General features: G+C 42.0%; 1 long non-coding RNA gene across 2 annotated transcripts in view; it reads right to left on the reverse strand.

Moving 5' to 3' along the window:
• The window catches only part of LOC118970236 (uncharacterized), a 368,798-nt gene that overhangs the window by 257,723 nt on the left and 89,864 nt on the right, over positions 1–21,211 (reverse strand). For both annotated transcript variants that reach the window (XR_012131924.1, XR_012131923.1), the window contains exon 3: positions 8,780–8,870. This is a non-coding gene — a long non-coding RNA (uncharacterized lncRNA). The remainder of the gene's footprint in view (positions 1–8,779; positions 8,871–21,211) is intronic.

Genomic DNA, 21,211 nt, shown 5'->3' on the forward strand with positions numbered 1-21,211 from the left:
TACAAGCAAAGAAATTGAAACAGTAATCAAAAAACTACCCAAGAACAAAACCCCGGGGCCGGACGGATTTACCTCGGAATTTTATCAGACACACAGAGAAGACATAATACCCATTCTCCTTAAAGTGTTCCACAAAATAGAAGAAGAGGGAATACTCCCAAACTCATTCTATGAAGCCAACATCACCCTAATACCAAAACCAGGCAAAGACCCCACCAAAAAAGAAAATTACAGACCAATATCCCTGATGAACGTAGATGCAAAAATACTCAATAAAATATTAGCAAACAGAATTCAACAGTATATCAAAAGGATCATACACCATGACCAAGTGGGGTTCATCCCAGGGATGCAAGGATGGTACAACATTCGAAAATCCATCAACATCATCCACCACATCAACAAAAAGAAAGACAAAAACCACATGATCATCTCCATAGATGCTGAAAAAGCATTTGACAAAATTCAACATCCATTCATGATAAAAACTCTCAGCAAAATGGGAATAGAGGGCAAGTACCTCAACATAATAAAGGCCATATATGATAAACCCACAGCCAGCATTATACTGAACAGCGAGAAGCTGAAAGCATTTCCACTGAGATCGGGAACCAGACAGGGATGCCCACTCTCCCCACTGTTATTTAACATAGTACTGGAGGTCCTAGCCACGGCAATCAGACAAAACAAAGAAATACAAGGAATCCAGATTGGTAAAGAAGAAGTTAAACTGTCACTATTTGCAGATGATATGATACTGTACATAAAAAACCCTAAAGACTCCACTCCAAAACTACTAGAACTGATATCGGAATACAGCAAAGTTGCAGGATACAAAATCAACACACAGAAATCTGTAGCTTTCCTATACACTAACAACGAATCAATAGAAAGAGAAATCAGGAAAACAATTCCATTCACCATTGCATCAAAAAGAATAAAATACCTAGGAATAAACCTAACCAAGGAAGTGAAAGACTTATACTCTGAAAACTACAAGTCACTCTTAAGAGAAATTAAAGGGGACACTAATAAATGGAAACTCATCCCATGCTCATGGCTAGGAAGAATTAATATCGTCAAAATGGCCATCCTGCCGAAAGCAATATACAAATTTGATGCAATCCCTCTCAAATTACCAGCAACATTCTTCAATGAATTGGAACAAATAATTCAAAAATTCATATGGAAACACCAAAGACCCCGAATAGCCAAAGCAATCCTGAAAAAGAAGAATAAAGTAGGGGGGATCTCACTCCCCAACTTCAAGCTCTACTACAAAGCCATAGTAATCAAGACAATTTGGTACTGGCACAAGAACAGAGCCACAGACCAGTGGAACAGATTAGAGACCCCAGAAATTAACCCAAACATATATGGTCAATTAATATTTGATAAAGGAGCCATGGACATACAATGGCAAAATGACAGTCTCTTCAACAGATGGTGCTGGCAAAACTGGACAGCTACATGTAGGAGAATGAAACTGGACCATTGTCTAACCCCATATACAAAGGTAAACTCAAAATGGATCAAAGACCTGAATGTAAGTCACGAAACCATTAAACTCTTGGAAAAAAACATAGGCAAAAACCTCTTAGACATAAACATGAGTGATCTCTTCTTGAACATATCTCCCCGGGCAAGGAAAACAACAGCAAAAATGAGCAAGTGGGACTACATTAAGCTGAAAAGCTTCTGTACAGCGAAAGACACCATCAATAGAACAAAAAGGAACCCTACAGTATGGGAGAATATATTTGAAAATGACAGATCTGATAAAGGCTTGACGTCCAGAATATATAAAGAGCTCACACGCCTCAACAAACAAAAAACAAATAACCCAATTAAAAAATGGGCAGAGGAACTGAACAGACAGTTCTCCAAAAAAGAAATACAGATGGCCAAGAGACACATGAAAAGATGCTCCACATCGCTAATTATCAGAGAAATGCAAATTAAAACTACAATGAGGTATCACCTCACACCAGTAAGGATAGCTGCCATCCAAAAGACAAACAACAACAAATGTTGGCGAGGCTGTGGAGAAAGGGGAACCCTCCTACACTGCTGGTGGGAATGTAAATTAGTTCAACCATTGTGGAAAGCAGTATGGAGGTGCATCAAAATGCTCAAAACAGACCTACCATTTGACCCAGGAATTCCACTCCTAGGAATTTACCCTAAGAACGCAGCAATCAAGTTTGAGAAAGACAGATGCACTCCTATGTTTATCGCAGCACTATTTACAATAGCCAAGAATTGGAAGCAACCTAAATGTCCATCTGTAGATGAATGGATAAAGAAGATGTGGTACATATACACAATGGAATACTACTCAGCCATAAGAAGTGGAAAAATCCAACCATTTGCAGCAACATGGATGGAGCTGGAGAGTATTATGCTCAGTGAAATAAGCCAAGCGGAGAAAGAGAAATACCAAATGATTTCACTCATCTGAGGAGTATAGGAACAAAGGAAAAACTGAAGGAACAAAACAGCAGCAGAACTACAGAACCCAAAAATGGACTAACAGGTACCAAAGGGAAAGGAACTGGGGAGGATGGGTGGGCAGGGAGGGATAAGGGGGGGAAGAAGAAGGGGGGTATTAAGATTAGCATGCATGGGGGGGGAGGGAGAAAGGGGAGGGTGGGCTGCACAACACAGAGAGGACAAGTAGTGACTCTACAACATTTTGCTAAGCTGATGGACAGTAACCGTAATGTGGTTGTTAGGGGGGACCTGATATAGGGGAGAGCATAGTAAACATAGTATTCTTCAGGTAAGTGTAGATTAAAAATTAAAAAAAAAAAAAAGAAAGAAAGAAAGAAAAGGGGGATTACTCCTTGATAGGATAAAACTATTGGTAAATCAAAGATCAACGCATGCTTTAAATATCCTTAATGTTGATCACTTAAAGGGTGTCAGATGATCAGCTATGGAGGTACTCTTTTCTGATAATATTCCTTTCTCTTAATTAAAAAAAAAAAAAAAAAAGCAGTTACTGTGTGCTGACCTCCAATGAGTTCCGCACAGTGGTATAGAGGGCATGTCAAAGTGTGGGCAAAGGGTCTGTTTGTTTCTACGCAGAAGATCAAGGCCTAGCTTGGATACCCAGAAAATGAACTAAGATACGATATGAGGAGGAGCTTCCGGCATCAGCACTCTCTGGAGGACTCGTGCCGGGGGATGATCATCAAAAAGCCTCCACAGGGATCCGGACGATGCTGCGGTTGTGGCTGCATCCAGCCCACCATCTCCTGGACTTGCCATAAGAAGGAGGAGGGAGATGTCTAGGCTGGCATGTGCATACAGTGAGACAACGAATTTGACTGGATCTGTACTGTTGGAACTCAACCAGGAGTTGGGAGGGGTGCAAGTTGTAGCACCCCAAAATCTCATGACTATAGACTATCTATGGTTAAAAGAACATATGGGATGTGAACAGATCCCAGAAATGGGCTGCTTTAATTTGTCTGATGGTTCAAGTACAGTTGGAAAATATCCATCATATCATAGATAAATTTTCACAAATGCCTAGGGTGCCTAAATGGTTTTCTTGGCTTCACTGGAGATGGCTGGTAATTATAGATTTGCTTTGTTTATGTCACCGTATTCCTATTATTTCAATATGTGTGTGCAAATTAGTTAGTAGTTTAAAACCTATACATACTTAAGGTACTATACAAGAAGATATGTCAAAGAAATAATCAATCCTCCCAAGTTTCCTTCATATGCTACATCTATAGCTTTTCTTCTTCCTTCCTAATTACAAACTTTAAATAGAATTCGTGCCTCATATCGAATTTACCGAGTATCATAATTCCTCCAGGTGGTAAAGATACCTCGAGACAAGTGCTGGGCATAGAAGCCACAGGGCATAAATCTGCAAAGAAGTAAAAAGCTAACCTTTGCAAACAATATGGCTTCTCTCTCACTTACCAACTTTACATTTCCCTGTATGGCCCCGGAAGATGACTGGTTAGCCAGAGACGGGTAAGATTCCTCAAGGGAGGAACAACCTAAGACAGGCACAGTCGCAGGGGGGCCATCAGGTGAGAATTTGGGGATCAACAGAGGTGAGGCTCAGAACCTCATCCCCCCTGCTTTGAGAGAAATCTTCTGCATCCGTGGATGTCTTGCTGCCCTTGTCTAGCCTGGATTAATACTTAGTCCATAGGCACACACCTGATCATCTGATCATCTACATTTGCCTTCTTACAGCACTAAACTATGTTTTCTACCTTTATCTTGCATCTACCTACCACTTCAGCATTTTATTAAAAATAAAAATAATAATAATAATAGGAGAAATGTGGGATCAACATATAAATCAAGTACAAAAATCAAATGAATATTCATATTTGACCTGATGGTTTATAGGTCATATTGCATGATCAAAACCGAAAGTTTCTGTGATGACTGCCCTTGTACTGTTCACCATGTAAGAATTTATTCACTCTGTAAGAATTCGTTCACCATGTAAGAACTTGTTCGTTATGCTTCAGAAGATTGGAGACTGACGAGAATTAGGCTTGAGATGGATTAATGATTGTACATTGAGCATTGACCCCCCTATACTGAATTTTATTGTTGTTAACAACCATTTGATCAATAAATATGAGAGATGCCCTCTCAAAAAAAAAAAAAAAAAAAAAAAAAAAAAAAAAAAAAAAGTGAAAAATAGAAAAGATGACTTCTAAAAGAAAGCTAATGTTATAGTGGAAATTTCCAATTTGGGGACTGCAAGGTGTTATAATAAATATTGTTCACAAACATACAGGAAAAAAAAAAAAAAAAAAAAAAAAAAAAAAAAAATTGAGATAAGCCTGGTCCAAGTTCATAGCACAGCTGAAAAATCTCTGTCGTGTGTGTGTCTTAACATGGATTCTGGGAGCCATAAGCCTGGTCACTGATGCATCAACTCACAAATAAAAGCAAGTGGCCCCTGGCAAGGAAAGAACAAGACTATCTCACATTCCAGCTCCATTTACAAGACGGCTAATCACTCTTTATAGATTCCTCAGACAGCAAGAGTACAGGGCTTCCAGAGAGGAAAGCCTGAGATAGCCTAATGTAAGGACAAAAGCATTTGTAAGAGCCTTGAAAGCAAACAGTCTCCACCCAAAGCAGACAAGCAACTGGAATTGAAAAAATCCCCCTCCTCTATTTAAATTATCACAAGCTTCTCTTCGGCACTGGCTTTAATTTAAACAACGTTGTTTGTCAGGCTGCTTCCTACCAGATACAACTGATTCCAGCTCCTTTTGCTTCTTCACTCAAGGGAAAGAGAGGAGGCGGGGGGCCGTCTCGCTGCTGGGGACTGTGTCCTTTCTAGAAGCAGCACCTCTTTAACTAGTGAGGGACAAGAAAGTGTTTTCTGATTTTGTCCAGAGCAGCGGGTGGCCTCCAAAGTGGAAAACAGGAAGAAAAAAAGATACCATACCTTCTGTTTATACTTATTTTCATACTAAAAATAAGAAAGAAATTAACTTTGTTATATTTGAGTAAGCAATTTGACACTTGTCTTACTCTGCTTGTGCTGATTACATGTGGCCTTGCAGGAATCCTGAGAGAAAAGGGGAAATCTATAACCCAGGGGGAGGTGGGGGCAGCAGCATTCTTAGCCCCTCTAGCCCACAGCTTCTAGAGGTTTCTAGCAATTTGTATGTGCCAGGTAATGTGGGTTCACAGACTGCTTGTTCTACACTTGGCTATGGCAGCTCTCACAAAACGGACGGGTGGCTTACAAATTCCTGCAAACAAGTCTGAGTTGAGGGAAATTCCAACATTGCAAATGTGTGAAGACAACAAGAAAATGGTAGAGCCACCCCTACTCCAGCTCCCAGTATGAGCTTACTGTCAGTTACATTGCCATGTAAAAAAAAAATGGATGATAACTCAGATCTGTCAAGAAATCAAACCAAAACCTCATAAAGTTACCGAGATTATTTAAAATATAGATTGGAATATACATTGGTATATTTTCTGTACAGAATATAGGCTCCAGAAGGACAGGGACATTATTTCTTCCAGCACTGCTTTGCCCATATTCTGGGCCTGACACACAGAAGGGGTTCCACAAATATCTATTAATAAGTGACCAAGCCCGTGATGATGAATGAGACAGACTGCATTTTCCCAGGATAGCCCCATCAATATCATCCATCCCACATGCTGGTTTACGATGCAACCTTGTTATTCGCTCGTTAAGAGGTATAGTCTAATCCCTACTTCTGGAATCTGGGCAGGTTTAGAGCTGCTTTGACAGATAGTTCATGGAGAAAGGAAGGAACACTGGGACTCCTGACACTGAGTTAGGAAAGGCCATGTGGCCTCCCTGTTGGATTCCCTTGGGATGCTTGTTCTGGGGGAAGCAAGCAGCCAGGTAAGAAGCTCAGCTACACTGCAACCGCCACACAGAGGCCACGTGAATGTGTTCAGCTCAGCAGCCCCAGCTGAGTGTCAGCCAGGGAAGGGGACTCATGGGACACCCACCCCTCTGAGTCTTCATTTAACAGTACCACATTAAGGGGCTCCAAAGGAGAGCCACACAGCTTAGCCCTTTCCTAATTCCTGACCCAGAAACCATGAGCAAAATAAAACTGCTGGCTTAAACCATAACTCTGGAGATACTTGGGAACACAGCATAAGGTAACTGGATCAATCCCAAGGAGGTGCTTGATATATTTTTAAATAAGAATATGAAGCCAGTGCAAGTCATGAACCATGTAAAGCTAAGCATGCAGCTCATGTTCAATACTAATTTTCTTTAGTGAGAGCAAAGAGGATTTCTGTACTATTAATGAACAAAATAATTAGATTACAAGTCATTTATTTCAGTTTTATCTTGTCCATATAAAATCCTAATTTTTATTTATGCTTTACAGTGGACACTAAGTTACCAGTACTTTAGTGCAAAGATGTAATTAGAAAATAAATCAGACAAGTATTGTGAGTGCATGCTCAAATTATTTTAAAGTTGGGGTACATGATTAAATTGCTCGCCACTAAGAAATTAACAAAGTAAATCAGACACCATCCAACTTCCTGCATAAAATTTCAGAGGGTTCTTGAACTTCTGTCACCCAGGCCTGAACCTCACTTTAGGAAATCCCACCTTGAGTACTTTATCAAACAATGCGTGTAGTACTTGAGCTGAGGTATGTTAGAGTTGCTAGACTTTTGTGTTCAACCCTGTTCTGATTCTCACTAGCTCTGTGTGTTTAGGCCAAGTACTCCAACCTCTCTCTGAGCCTCAATTTCATGCTCTGTAAAAGAGGGGATGGTAAGACAGGCTACCTCATAGGACTACTGTGAAAATAAAGAAAATCATTTCTGTAAAGAACCTACTTAGCATCGCATGTGGGTGACAGAGACACCATGAGCACCCAACACTCAGTCAGTATCAGCTGTCACTGTCACCCTCATTACCAGGGACACCTCCTAAAAAACACATAACAGGCAGGAAAAGCATATGAAATGGGACCATATATCAGACTATTAGTGGTGTTTCAAAAGACTCAAATGGGGAAGATGCTCAGCGCTGTAGAGAGAAAACAAGAATTTCTCACCAAGAGGTTTCTGAATATATTCACTGTCACAGGATTCCGTGCCCGGCACTGAAGGAACCAGGTGGCTGAGGACAGAGGGAAAGTAGCAGAGGTGTTCTCCTGAGTTTGCACACATTCAAAATGATGCCCACATTTTATTTCTAGAGGATGAGAAAACCGTCCCCTAGCCTCTGCCCGGCCAGGAATCACACCTGCCACCAGGAGCCAGGACACATCACGGCCGCTGTACCGTCATCGTCCCCTGCTCGCCCTCAAACCTCGGCCCACCTGGCCACCTGCAGCCATCTCTTGGACAGACACAGTAGTGTTGTATTTTGGAAGATAAAATACCACAGTGGTAGAGGATTAGAACTCCTAAGAGAAAGATTTTACTTTGGGACAAGGATGATCGATTTCATGAGTTTTTCCCTTAAAAACTATTTGACTTTGGTGCTTAAGGAGAAAACACAGAGCTTGTGAGTCATGTCAAGGTTGCATCCTCTCGTTAAGAAGGAGCAACGACAGCAACAGATGTCCCTTTCAGGGGACACAGACAGGGGGTGACTGAGGCCACGGAGCCCCCACACTCTCGGGCACATCCCGCTGTGTGGCGAATACAGAAACGAGTGAGAAAACAAGGAGCCGCAGGAGGCCACTGGGTCTTCCAAGGGCAGCGCGAACGTCTGACCTGCTGATTCAGAACGTTCGGAACCCCTCAGACGCGGGTGATGCTTGCACACCTGAGAGTCGGAGAGCCCAGGGATCTGACCTCGGTTGAAAAGGACACCCCTGCCCCGTCTCCCCCAAACGCCCCAGCTTGAGAGGAGTGCCTCAGAGGTAGGGCTCCTGAACACCTGGAGCAGCTCGCAGCCGTCTCCCTCCCACCCCACCACCCGGGGTGCGGCGCTTCCTCACGGGGCAGGTGGAGCCGGTCACAGCAACACGCACGTGGCCGGCGTCACACATCCTTCACCGGGTCACGCTTTCCCCCAGAGCCACATGACGAAGCGGGGCAGAGGGTAGGGGCTGAGGCCGACAGCTACGGAGGAGTCTTTGCTCTCTCTCCTCCTCACCGGCTGGGGGAACTTAGGGGATTCATTTAACTGCTTTGAAATGGTTTCCTCACCAGGAAAAAGGAAAATTAACAACAGGAGCCGCCCCCTACGGTTTTGGGTGGACTGACATGGCTCAGCACTGGTCCTGACAGCAGCAGGCACTCGACTTACGGCAGCGGCTGGTCTTATGGGGGGTCTGCTCTCGCTCAGCACCGGGTCCTGTGAGGATAAGGATTTTCCTCTAACTTGGTTGCTGTTGTAACTGAGAACAGAGCACATAATAGATGTTCAATGAGTATTTGTTAAGTGACCAGATGAATACTTGTCATTGATAGGAAGTATGCTATGTGGCCCTCAGCCATTTCACCCGCAGCTTCCCCTGTCTGCCACATTTCTGACTGGGATTTTTATTAAATGGATTGTTACTGAGCACCTATTTCATTTCAGATATTGGCCTATGCTCTGGGAACAGAGTAGTGAACAAGACATGCATAGCAACCTCTGGTGGGGGTTTATATTCCAGAGAGAAGGAGGGTGACTCCACGTCATGTGGTGATGTCTATGAAACAAAGTCCAGTGAGGTCAAGGAGTGGTGGAGTGGGCAGCTCAGAGGGGGCTGTTAGGAAGGCTCCTGAGTAGGTAGCTTTTGAGCTGACCCCTGGAAGATGGGAAGGGGTCAGCCACAGAGAGAGCTAATATAGAAGTTATGAAGGGGTCTTATGGGTTGACTAGCCTCCCTGCAAAAGAGATGCTGAAGTCCTAATGCCTTGTACCTGGGATATGACCTTATTTGGAAATAGGGTCTTTGAAGATGCAATCAAGTTAACATGAGGTCATACTCAATTAGGCGGGCCTTAATCCTACAACTGGTGTTCTTACAAGAAGGGACACAGAGACATAGGGAGAAGGCAAACAGGCAGAGACTGGAGTGATGTGTCTTAAGCCAAGTATCGCCAAGGCCTGCCTGCACAGCAGAGGCCGTGGAGAGAGGCACGGAGATGATTCTCGCCTGAAGGCCTTCAAAGGCAGCACGGCCTGCTACACCCTCATCTCAGACTCCTCGCCTCCGGAGCTATGAGAAAACAGATTCCTGGTTTTAAACACCGTTTGCAGTACTTGTCACAGCATTTGGTGGAATGAGCTTGGCAAGTTCAGGGGCCAAAAAGAAAGGGCAAGGAAGCAGAAGAGCAGGGAGCGGCCGAGAAAAGGGGTCGGAGGGAGGAGGGGCGGGCTCAGGCAGGGCCTTGTCCCCCAGTGGGAACACTGCTACTCAGCCCAAAACTGAAAGCCAGGGAGGGACTTGATCTGACTCACATATTTCGAAATCCCTCAGGCACCATGCTACAGGGGCACATGACAAACAGGCAGAGCAGCGCACCCAGAGGTGGTTATCCCTGGGGTGGCTTTTAACACCTTGGTGGGCAGCGTTATTTCAACAACGTGCTGAAAGGAGGGACCATCAGTTGAGTTAAGTGAGCCCAGAAGCCACCTGTGGAACCAGCAGTCAGAAAGCATGTCAAATGCTAAATTTCCCCATGCGCCTTCAGATCTTTCTACTGAACCCATTATCTGCCATCATTCTTCCACACTAGGTTCACTAATAAGTCCTAGAAGGGATGCATATATATTCTTTGAGTGTGGACAAACAGGTACACGTACACATATGCATTCTGCAGTCTGTCGTGATCAGTGGGTGGGACATACAAGGGAGAAACAGATACCAGTTCCTGCTACCTATGGTCAACCTAGGGGTTTCCCCTTCCCCCCCTCTCTAAACATGAAAATACTGCATTTTGTATGTATTTCCCCACTGTGATCATTCTGGTTTTGTGACTGTGTATTAATTCTTTGTATTAGTTACCCTGGCAACACAGTAGACTTGGATCTGACTGGCCAGGTTGCCAGGTTCACTGTTAGAGCCATGGGCCCTGTTTTGAGTGGTAGCTGTGTGCGAGTTAACCAGAGCTATACAGACAAGCTTGGCCAGGAGACCCCGATCTAGCAGACCATCTGCATTTCCTCTCTGGACCCTTCCTCCACCTACTGCAAATGTCCTTTGCATTGCTTTTGGGGAGATGCAGAAGTTCCTCTGTATCTACTGGGAAATGTGTTCAGCATTGGTGTGTTCAGCCCAGGGTGTAGAATGCATTTATTTATAATGAGAAATTAATCCTTGAGGAAGCTAAGGGAAAATAGTTCAATTGTTAGACCATGGGATTAGAATTTATTACACAGCCTTAATTCAGGCTTGCTGTGCAATCTAGAATAAGCCACAAACTTAGCAAAGACTTCATTTCCTGAAAATAAATTTCATTCATAAAGAAAGAGCCTTCTTTTAAGAATGACATCCTAGGAGCATAGTGTGCTGAAGATTCAAACAAAATTATAGCCTGGTTTATGCCAACAATATTGAATCATTTATTTATTCAATTCACCAGATGTGTTGTTTAATAAAACTATGAGAGTCTGGCTCTTTCATTTACCAATTTTGCCTAGGAAAAAAACAAACTCCTTCTTACAGGTGAAAATCCTTATCAGCCAATGAATAAAGAATCCCAACACAGAGTACAGCACAGTACAGGGTGATGCCTTAAAAGGTAACAACTGTATTTTTCTTATTCGCACAGATTTCTATGTATACCTGGTTCACTTTTTGCAATCCTTGCATTTTCAAAGGAAGCATATCATTGACGCCTGAATCTACCACACTCTGCATTTGAACATATTATATTTAACTGTGCTACATAACCAGCAGGGTCTTAATATAGACGTAAAAGTCACTGGCAAGCACTCATTTTTCATCCGGGTTAAGTGTTAACCGTGTGCTCAGCTCCAGTAAAGTTTAACATTTAGGCTGTCCAACTTCAAGGGGGGGAAATCTGAAGGGAAAAGAGACAAGAAGCACATTCCAAAAAGCCTTCCAGAAAAGATGATTGCAAAGTAATAATTAATTCCTCCACTGAAGTTACTGGGGGGAAAGTGCCTTCCAAAACTCATATCCATGAAGAATAAATTCCCTGTTAGTCACACACAGAGCGACAAGAGAATTAGGGTCTGATCAGGGGACCTACTGACTCCTTCAGGATTTAACCAGTGAACCAACTGATAATAGCTTTCAAATACCACATGCTCTCTGGAGTATCACCTTGTATGGTTTGACTTTTGTTAGAGTCTCATCTGCAAGCCCATCAGCATAAATATTGTTTATAAATACACCAATTTTCCTACACATTAACACAGTTTTGAGCCTTAGATTTGTGCAAGGAGTGTTAATTCGGTAAACATACATATTTAAAATATAACACGGTTTTGCTTGATCTTCCATTCTCCTTAGGTATGTTCTCATTGCCTAACACACTGGGAACCCCCAAAATTGAGAGGTCCGGGCCCCTCAACTCCTGAGAGGCCTGTTTGCTCCACGATTTGCGCACAGGGAAAGTTCTTCAGGGAATGGTCCTCTTGACGAGGAAGGTCCTCTTGTCTTTGGTAAGAAGGGGATTCTCCACTAAGCCCCACTTTACCCACCTCCCAGTGTGGAAGCCACCCTCTCTGACCTCTCGCTTCTTAAAGTTCTGTGCCACACACAAGGGCCCAGGACATCACATTTAGATTTTCAGAGAAGACACAGCAGAGCAAGAAAATAAAAAATGCAGTATAAGCCTGTGGGGAAAGCATGAGTTGAAAAGAAAAGAAAAGTAATAATAAGGGCAGGGTGGAGGAGGGGAGGCAGGGAACAGCAACAAAACCTTCCTTAGAGCTTGCAAGAGATAATCTGAGGGAAAGCAAAGAATGGGGTCCAAATGTAAGATTCTGTGAAAATAGGAGAAGATGCAGTGATGTGGGAAGAGACAAAAAGACATGGGCATTAATAAAACGGGGACAATGAGAACGTAGCACAAAGCTCTGCGCTTCCACATGCAAGCCCAGGTACATGCACACGCCACTAAGAGCAGGGAGCCGGGGAACAAAGGATGTCATAGCGACGTCAAGGAGCCGTGTTGTGCTGACTGCGGTGCTCCTGGTCATCCATCAAGGGGCCTCCGGCCCGAACCGCGGCGTTCACATGGGGGAAGAGGGAGCCCCAGGCAGAGGTGCCCAGGACCCCGAAATGCACTTGTCTCCCTTTCCTCCTTCTTACCCCCCGCCCCCCAATAAAATCCAAGCTAGGTCTGTGCCAAGTATCTCCCTGGTTTCTCAACACTGTTTTTTCTGAAATGCCACGAAACAACCTGGACATGGCACCCCAGACACATTTCCCAAGTTGTTTCCGATCTGGGTAACATGGCCGCCTCCTGCGCTCTCAAAATCTATTCTGCCCCTTTGAAAACAAAGACAAGATAATAACAGAAGAAGCAAAGGGAAAGTACATAAATGCGCTTTGCTTGATCTTGCAAAATCAAGCATCCCACCATTCAAATTCATTTGGAACTGCGGATTTCCAGTGGGCTCTAAAGCTCATTTACCTGTGTCTAATTCAAAAGAGAAGTGCTCATTTCCTTCCACCGCTATCTTCCACTTAAATTATAGGTCTCTTCTTTATTAATAGACCATTATTTCTTTCTACTTTCTTCTGGTTTGATCAGAGGAAATGCTGTGATGGTGGGGGTCGAGGGGAAACGAAAGATGAGTATTTCACCAGCAAGACCTGGAACACCGGAGAAAATAAAAGAGAACTTTCACAAGAACCTAATGGAGATATTGACATGTGTGTCTGGGAATCTAAACTTAGCAAAGTGTAAGGCAAGAGCAGGCTTTCTCACTTTATTTCTGTATCTGGAAAGTTTCAGCGGCTGGTACCACATGAATATTTATTAATGCATTGTGAATCAGAACCTGTGATTATTACTCAAACTCTCTACCTTACAAGCTTCAACTCAGAAGAATAAAAACACATTTGCTTTTGCTCTTCCCATATTTTATTCAATGTTTTAACAGCTTTGCTGTAAATATCTCATCCATTACCATTCAGTTGTGACTATATCGGCTTCACGTCTCCTGTTTTATTACTGTCATTGCAGTGAAACAACACACTGTTAATTCTGTTAACTAACAAGTTCATTGTTCAAGCTACTCAGTGATCTCCCGTTTGTTGGGTCCACATGTTAAAAGATATCTGGTTATAAATCAAATAAAGGCCTGAATGAGGTGTGTTCCCTTTGTTAGGATGAGTGGGTCTTTGTTTGAGATTGTCATTTAATATGCTGTCATGGAAGAAATGGGTAAATCTGAAGATAAGGCCAAACCCAATCTTAGTGGAGGAAGAGGTTACACAACCCTCAAGCAAATCAGCTCTGGCATATGCAAGCATCCTTACAGCTTCAGATGTTCTGCATGAAACCTGCACCTCCTGATAGCTCCCATCCAGTGTAGAGCTTATAAACCTGTCTTCTTCTAGATTCTTTCCAGTGGAAACATGCTAACATTTCTTTTCCCCTAAATGTGACTTCACGTGTCTATCACTGCGGTATGATAGATAGATAAGAATGTAGGTTTTGCAGTCCGGCAGAGCTGGTTTGCTTCCCAGCTGACATTTCCCAGTTGTGTGGACTTAGATGATTTACTTACCATCCACGAACCTCACTGGTAAGATGGGAGCAACAATCGTACCTACTCATCAGGTGATTGGGACACTTAAAGGAGCAAATGTGTGCCAAATTCCGTATCAGTCAAAATTCTGTACTGGCAATAGAACTCACTTTAGATATTTCAAGCATAAAATGAGTTAACTGGGTATTAGGTATACACCAATTATCTAGTATTATGATGATGTTGAAATACACACACACACACACTTAAAACAATGAGTGTCTATTTAAATCATGGGTCTGTAGGTCAGAGACAAAGGCTTGGCTTGGTTGGACAGCTCTTCTGATCATGCTAAGCTCATTCCATGTCTTGCTATTGGCTGGTGCCCCTGGTTCTCCAGCGGGACAGCCTGGACATCTTCCCAGCAGAGGCTGATGAGCAAAAGGGCTTCTTCCTGGGGAGTGTTTGCTAGCATCCCACTGACCAAAGCAAGGTACATAGTGAGCCCACAGGGAAAGGCTGGGGTACATGGAATGCCCTACCCAGAGCAGCTGGGTCTTAGGGTGACCGGCCATTCTAGTTCTCGAGAGCCTGAGGGGTTTACCAGGGTGCGGATTTTCAGTGTTAAAATTAGGACTGTCCTGGACAAACTGGGGTGTGTTGATTACTCTGTTGGCATGTCATGAGGCAAGAACATGGACGCAAGGAGGGTTAAGAATTGTAGCCTTATGTAAGGGACTTAGAAGTGGCCTATCAAATCGTTGGAAGGATTGGAAGAGGAACTATTAGCCTGAAGGTCACGACACTGTTTTGACGGTCATGTCACTGTTATCACTTCTGCTGTCATCCCTGCCAAATGGCGGCCAACTCTGGAACCTAGTACCGGGCTGACACGGAGTCACCGTGTGAGCACTTGCTTGTCAGCCACCATGCTCACAAGAGGAATCTCTACCTGGCTCCCACCCTACAGATCTCCTATGAGGGAAACTGATGAATACAGCCTAATGGTAACCCAGAACTCTGACTGCAGAGGAATCGGGGAATTATGCTACAGAGCTTTCCAACCTCCTGGAAGACGAGGGGGAACGGAGTGTGAGTGGCTGGGTCCAAGTATCTATCCCACAGACTTACATGAATGTCTGGCTGGCAGGGGATTGTTACTGGTGGTGGTGGTCAGATTCATTCAGACTGAGTCACAGATATAATCTGCTAGCAGTCCCCAGGTCTGTAACCCTCTTCTCGGATTTAGCTAAAATTATAGGTGAACAGGTTAGCTTCTAAGATACCTGATTCCTAGAAGGTCACCCTCAAAGGGCAGAATCATTACAAAGAAAATGGCATTTGTAGTATTTCAACTCCCAAGGACAATCAGGAAATTTTTAAAAAGGCACAAGCCTTTCTTTACCCTGTTTTGTTTTAGATATTATTGGATCTTCTGTTTCTTTTTTTTTTTTTTTGATACCTCTTCATCTGAAAATTTTGTTCAAATTCTGGGTGAAGATTTACATCTGTTCTCACTTTAGACCACCTGACTTTTTGTAATCGCGCACAGTTAAAAAATAAATAAGAAAAAGAATGAATTCTGAGGGCATCTGAAATGAGCACCATAGATCTTGGCCTGTATCTGACCTATTCTTAAGAAAGAAAAAAACAAAACACCTTATCTTAAGAAGGTCACTTTAGTCTACCGATTTCAAAATACAAAGGAACTGAATTTATTAGGGAAAAGTCTGGTTCATTAGAGATAATTTTCTAAGATACAGTTCCTTAAGGAAAATACACTTTGTTGTGATTTTAAATATGTCTCCTGAGAAATCCTGGATACCTGCTAATCATTTTGAATTCTCTCCTGCCCTTAACTTTCTGGCTGCATGTGAGAAATCATTTTAAATGAATTGAATAAAATTCACAAGTGTTATATGCCAGCATATGATGAACTCATAGGAAATATGACTCAAATCCACTTTTTTCATTTTGGTTTTTGCTCATAATAAATAGAAATGAACAGAGGTGGCTTTAATGACATCTTGGAGTGAGAGCTTTTATTGATATATTATCAGTTGGAAGCATGTAAATGCTTTGGTGAAATAAACTCCATTCCGCATATTTATAACCAGATTGAAAAAGGTGTGTTTGTTATTTTGTGTGACACTTCCTAATGATAGTGAAGTTTTCTATATGAAGATATACACTCACCACCATAAAAATGAACAATATTTCAGCTTACAAAATGTTTCTTTGATTGAAGATGGTTTTGTACTTACTTAGTTTCCAATTACTTTTTTAACCTGTGCTCACAAACTTACAAATACCTTTTCCTCATTCCTGTAAAGCTGCAAACAGATACTTCAAGTTGTGTCTGTTGAAGCGCAGCGTTTCAGAGCGACAAGTAAGTCCTCCTTTGGATGCTGGTCATCAGCTAATCACAGTTTGCATCAGGTCAAACTCTTTGGGTTGCAAAGAAATACTAACTGGCTTAAGAAAAGGGGAATCCATGGGCTCACATTAAGTTAAGTGGAGACGTCTGGTCCAGACAGTGGAATGAAGGTGCTCCAGTGATGTCACCCTGGTATCCCTTCACCACTCAGCTTTGCTTTCTGATTTGCATTAGCTTTCTTTTAAAAGGAGGGTCTCTCCACAAAAACCACAAGATGATGAAGACAGCTCCAGAACACAGTATGTTTCCTATCGGTCAGGGCATTTCTCTCTCTCTCTTTCTCCTCTCTCTCTTTTTCTCCTCTCTCTCTCTCTCTCTCTCTCTCTCTCTCTCTCTCTCTCTCTCTCTCTCTCTCTCGCTCTCTCTCTCTCTCTCTGTCCCCTCCTACCCACCCCTAACCATGGAAGAAAAGTCAAGGGTCTGCCTACCATTGTCTCAAACTGCCCACATGCAGATTCCTAAACCAACTCATTACCAAGGATGTGTTAGCTTTCTACTGCTATATAACAAATTATGTCCCAAAATAGAGCAGCTTAAACATCATGCAATTATTACCTCAAAGTTTCAGGGGGTCAAGGATCTGAGCATGGCTTAACCATGTCATCCAACTCAGGCTACAACCAAGGTATTGGCAAGGCTGTAGTCACCTCAAGGCTTAATTGGAGCAAGAACCGCTTCCAGCTTCACTCAGTGGCACGGGCAGGATTCAGTGCCTCTTGGGTCCTTGCACTGAGGGCCTCAACTCTTCACTGGCTGATGGGCAGAGGCCTCTTATGCTCTTTGCCACAGGGGGCAGTTCACAAGGCAGCTGGCTTTATCAGAAAGAGCAAAAAGAGCAAATTCACTGTCTGTGATCCTAATCTTGGAAGTGACATCCCATCACTTTTGCCCAGTGTATTCATTAGTACTAAGTCATAAGCCGGCCCACACTGAAGGGGAGAGAATTACACAAAGGAGTGAATCTCAGGAGGTGGTACCATGGGTGCCATTTCAGATACTACTGACCAAAATTATGAAATAAACTGATTGGTTTAAATATGGATTTTTTTTCCATTTTAAGATAAAGGCTTGATTAACAATTGTTTAGTCTTACAAAATAATTCATCAAGTAGATACATTAAAGCTTATTTAACTTCTTAAATTTATTCAACTGAGTGGCTTACAGGCTTTAAAGTTTTCTTTGGTATTATATGTAAAACTGTGGTTCATCCCTTTTTAAAAGTCATTTGATAACCACATACCCAAGAGTAAACCAAACGGAAATGTTCACAGGGACACCTGAACACTATCCCTCTAAAGGGACAGTGGCCACTCATGTCCAGCTTCCTGACAACATGGGGGAATGTGAACCCAGTGTTGATAGATCTCCTGATTTTTCAAGAAAAATAGGAAATTCATACTTGTATGTGAACTATCCTATTTTAGCTCCACTAAAAATAAAGTAGACTTATTAAGTGTGCTGGAAAAACAAAATTGGTCGGTGGAATGGATCCAATACACTGGCCCCCAGTTTGAGACTTACGACCTAACAGTTGTACTTCTGAAATCAACTCTAAGATTAAAAAACAGGAAAGAGCAAAACTATGGAGACAATAAAAAGATCAGCGCTTGCCATGGGCTTGGGGGAAGGGAGGGACGAACGGGCAGAGCACACAGGATTTTTAGGGCAGGGAAACTATCTGTATGATACATGTCATCATATATTTGTCCAAACATACAGAATGTACAACACCAAGAGTGAACCCTGATGCAAACTGTGGGCTTTGAGGGATAATGATGTGTCATCAACTGTAGCAATTACACCGCTCTGGTGTGGGATGCTGATAATGGGGAAGGCTGTGGTTGTGTGGGGTCAGGGGTATGTGGGAAATTTCTGTACCTTCTGCTCAATTTTGTGCTGAACCTAAAACTGCTCTAAAAATAAAGTCTATTTCAAAAAGCAAATTTTTTAAGAAGCATATCACAACTGTGTGGAACTATAGGTATATATTCATCAAAGTCTATTGGAAAGAAATATATTCTAGGCGTGTTAGTATCTTTGAGGGGTGGGGTTATGTGTAAATGTTTTCACTTGGTCTAGTTTCCAAACCTTCTTCAATGAGCAAATTGTATAGGCAACCCTCTCTTTGCAGAGTAATATGGGACTATAAAAATGACTGTTTAAACTAAAACAGTGCAAAATCATATTAATAATCATTGGAAAAAGTTCAAGTCATTCCATGACCTTTAAAAATATTTGTCGAAACATTAAAACTGTCTTACTGCTGCTTCTACATGCAAAGGGAAATAAAAAATACAATAAAACTAGAATTTATTTAGTATGCTCTACTTTAATTATTAGAAACAATGAAAATTAAGCTGTGTATTACTTTGCAAAAACTTATCAAGTAGTTTAAAATACTGCTGGTCTTCTCATTGTGTAACTTATGATACAAAAAGAGCATCTTTTCCATGACTTGGAGAACTGTCATACTTAATTCTAAGTTTGGACCAGCTCCCAACGCTTTGATCTTAGGGCTTTCGGTGTCATGAAATATCTCCAAGAGCTCCTAATCGTGAAGTATGCTGCCAGCATCACGTCCTCTGCAACACCTTGTTGTTGTGACCACTTTCTTCACTCATTGATAAGTTTGCCCCACCAAGTAGCTCCAACTGCACATCTAGAGTTTGTCAACATTCCCATAGTCAACTATTTCTCCAATAACTCTACTAAATTCAACGCGAATTTCACTTTCAGTGTCACTTTTCATTTCTTTGCAGTGCTTTTATCTTTGTTAGACTGTTTCCTCTTTTGATTGCTCACTTTTATAAATATCACATGGATTTGTCACTGGGAGACAAGGAGCCAACACAACCCCGTGCTTTCCTGTCCGTGTGTGGACTGAACACAGGTGAGAAGGGACCAGGCCCTAACAGACTGAGGAAGGACATGCCCACCTGCCATCTATGCAATGATCTGCGGGCTGAAGAGCGAGCAATGAAGTTTGTGCTTGACGCAAGTACCCCCAGTTACTACACCATGCTAACTCAAAACTGAATCATCGAGCTTGGGACTGGTGTTAAGTAACTAAAACATGGCAGAAATTTGTGCATAGCAGAGCCATGCAAAAACAGGACTCCTGCACTCCAATACTGGAAAAATTTACTTTATTATAAAAGAAAATCACTCCCTTGCTCCTTTTTTGGTCAGGGGCAGACTCAAGGACTAAAGATAGACTACTGAAGAAGGCCCACTGCTGCTTGGGTCCAGTTGACTGATGGCCCTGAAGACCTCAGGGAGCATTCTGTAATGCTTTTTTGTTCAGACTCCCTGTGAATATGTACATCTGGAGACAGATATATTTACGGAAAATGACAAATATTTTTTTTCCATACCTTATGTCTAAATAGGTCATGTTCATAATAATTTGAGTAATTATTACATCTCAGCCAATGTATTTCCAAAAGCATGTTGATTGTAGCTGTAGGATGTACTTGGGCAATGATAATATCTCCCACCTCAAAATGCTGTAAATACGATTATTCTGAGAGCTAAACTGAGAAACTAGAGCATCATGGATCAAAGCAGAAAAATGCAATCAACTTAGAAATACAATTTTAAAAGCCATTTGATGTCCCTAATAGATGTAAAATGGATAAAATTCCATAATCCTTCATGGTTTTTTTAATAAGAGAAACTTAGAAAAATAGAATAGCAAATTCTTTAATGGGGCAAATACTTACAGTGAACACCATTCTTAATGTTGAAAATTTAGAAGAATTGCTATTAAACCTAGCAATATAACAAGCCTGCCCATCACTGTTATTTAACACTGTTCTGAAAGTCCTGGCCAATGCATTAAGAAAAGAAAAGTAAATAAGAGGAATGGGGGTTGGAAAAGCAGTTCCCATCATCCTTCACAGCCCAAATGATCATCAATAAAGAAAATAGCTATTCAACATATGATTACAGCTTATAAAAAGTGTATCAAAATTGATGGACATCAGATGAACATTTAAAATCCCCTAAACACTAGAAATAATTGATTAGAAAATTAAAGGAATCACTGATACGATTCCTTATCTGAAGGTAACCAGATTGAAGATATTAACATGGATATTGGGTTTTGGGTAAGCCATGTGGATATTGGGTACTGGGTATTGGGTAAGCCAGGAACTCAGGGACATGAGAATCAGAGAGGACAGTATCAGTGAAGCCCAGGCAAACCCTGTCTTATGACACAGATACCTGATATAACTGTCAAATATGCCAATACTGTGAAACCAGTTAGTACCTAAAGCCATTACATCTCCCAAATGTATAACTAAATCACCTGAGATCACCCTCATTCCATGACAATTCAACAAATTTGCATTGCGTTCTTTGTTAAACAGTCCTTGACAGTCCAACACTGCTTAATAATTTATCAAGTTCAACCAGTGGGAGTCCATAGCTGAGTCAGAGTTTTTGAGCTCATTAGCAAAGAATCATCGCTTTCTAGGAAGGTAGCCTTATCCAGGACCCCAAATCCTCTCCTTTCACTGAAAGTCAAGAATAAGATATTCATGGATTTCCCATGTGTTGCTTGCTGCAAATTCCTTTGGAAGGATTTGAACTTTTGAGCCTTATCTTCTCATCCCAGGAAAAACTTCATTCATGA

This window comes from Manis javanica, chromosome 5 (assembly GCF_040802235.1).
Source record: "Manis javanica isolate MJ-LG chromosome 5, MJ_LKY, whole genome shotgun sequence".
NCBI classification, from domain to species: Eukaryota; Metazoa; Chordata; class Mammalia; order Pholidota; family Manidae; genus Manis; species Manis javanica.